This window comes from Phytophthora infestans, genomic scaffold, assembly GCF_000142945.1.
Source record: "Phytophthora infestans T30-4 supercont1.67 genomic scaffold, whole genome shotgun sequence".
Lineage (NCBI taxonomy): Eukaryota > Oomycota > Peronosporomycetes > Peronosporales > Peronosporaceae > Phytophthora > Phytophthora infestans.
Window position 1 is genome coordinate 141,746 of NW_003303692.1, and position 1,855 is coordinate 143,600.

Genomic DNA, 1,855 nt, shown 5'->3' on the forward strand with positions numbered 1-1,855 from the left:
AGATAATGAATAAAACTTTGTTTTTTCACCAGCAGCCCATCCAGCAGATCGCGAGCGCCAAGAAGGTTAGACTCATCCGACTGCAATTTCTTGAAAATTGACTCGATGTCGCTCATTTCCATCAGCAGCGCTTTGAGTCTGCGATTAGCGGCTGATGACAGTAGTAGCTCGACCAGGTCTTCATCGTCTGCGTTTATAAACTTTCGGAGCTCAAAAAAGCAAGCCAGCATCGCGTACGATGACCCCCAGCGTGTTTGCTGACGCAGCTTGGGCCAGAGTGGTGTCCTCAGTCGATTAAAAACAAAATTGAAAAAAGCAATTTTAAATAGACAATAGTGAAGAATTTACCCTAACTTCGCCGCTTGTGTGATCGTCCGCAGTTTTTTCATTAGCGACTGGACTTGTTCGAGGTCATGTTCTTGCGGGTCTAGTAGCGCTCGGACTGCGAGGTTCAGACGGTGGCTTGCACAGCCTACAAGCGTCACGCCCATGAGGCGCGCAAGTCGCATGTTTACCGCGCAGTTATCGCCGACCAAGAATATGCAGTTTAGATAGGTCCTTACCGAAAAATAGCAAAAATGCTGCCAGCGCCGCCATGTGAGTCTCGGCGTCAAACCGCCCGCTTGCATCCACGACGATTGGCGCCAGCGATAGTAGAGGGTACCTGGGTCCGGCCCTGGTTTCGTCGCTCCCAAGGACAGCGAGGTAGTGTTCGGACCAGTGCGTCCACCCGTCCAGCATCAGCCCAAATTTGTCGGACATCTCGTCGCCCACGTGCCCTTCCACTGCCTTGGTGAGACCCTCCATGTTCTCTCGCAGCGGATTGGTCGAAGCCGGATGCAAATTGGTGTACCTAACATTAAGTATTAGAATTTTAAATTTTAAATGAGGGCGAATTATATCCAATATAAACCTGCTTGAGGCCTCCATTTCTACAAATGAAAGTGGGAGGTTCCCGCTCACAGCCCATTCCAGCCAGGCGTACCTCGTCAAGGCCTTCTGGCGGACCCACGGGAGGAGAGTACCCGTTTCCGTGGCACTTGCCACCTCCATCTCCTGCTCGTAGCGCGGGTGGTCGGTGCCGGCGTGGGACACCAAGTTGGTGTACCCCGTCTTGTGGGCGTGCTTGCAGGTTTGCCACAAGCTTTGCAGACCTGAAGGCCAGTAGGATCTCAGTTTTCGGTAAGGTAGGGCTTGAAGAAGAACATACCAATTTGCTTTGGGGAGAACTTGCTCCTCGAGCGCAGGTAAGGCATCAGGGAAGCGTCGGCCATATCGAAGGTTGCGAGAGTTGGTAGTTTGGGCTGTTTGCGAATTGAAAAGTGAGTATGAGTCGGCGGCAGAAGTTTGCAGACAGCTTAGAGCCAACGAAAATCTGGTGGCTGTCGACAAGGACCATAAATTTCGTGTAGGAATACATTAAATTAAAAAATAAGTTTTCAAATTGTGGCCAGACCAAAAGTAAATTATTTCTCGATGGAAAACATATATATTGTCAGTAAATATATTTTTGAGGACCCCTGACCGTAAGCGCGAATGTAGGAACGATCACGCTGCTAAAGAACTCTAATACAACCACGTGAAGCAATTTCACGGCGTGATCTGTGTTCCCAGGGGCAACAGTTTATGTGAACAAAGTCAACGAAGCACAGAATCATTCTGAGAATTGCACATGCTTACCAGCAGGGGTTCGAAAATGTTATTTTTATTGAGACTGGCAAAACAGCAATAAAATAACTTTAAGCGCTTGGAGCACCACGGCTGCAAAAATTATTGGTGCTATTGCATGCAATATACAGTGGGCTGATACTCGTCTAGTGGTGGGGAGCCTCACCACGCACAACCTTCCGGACTG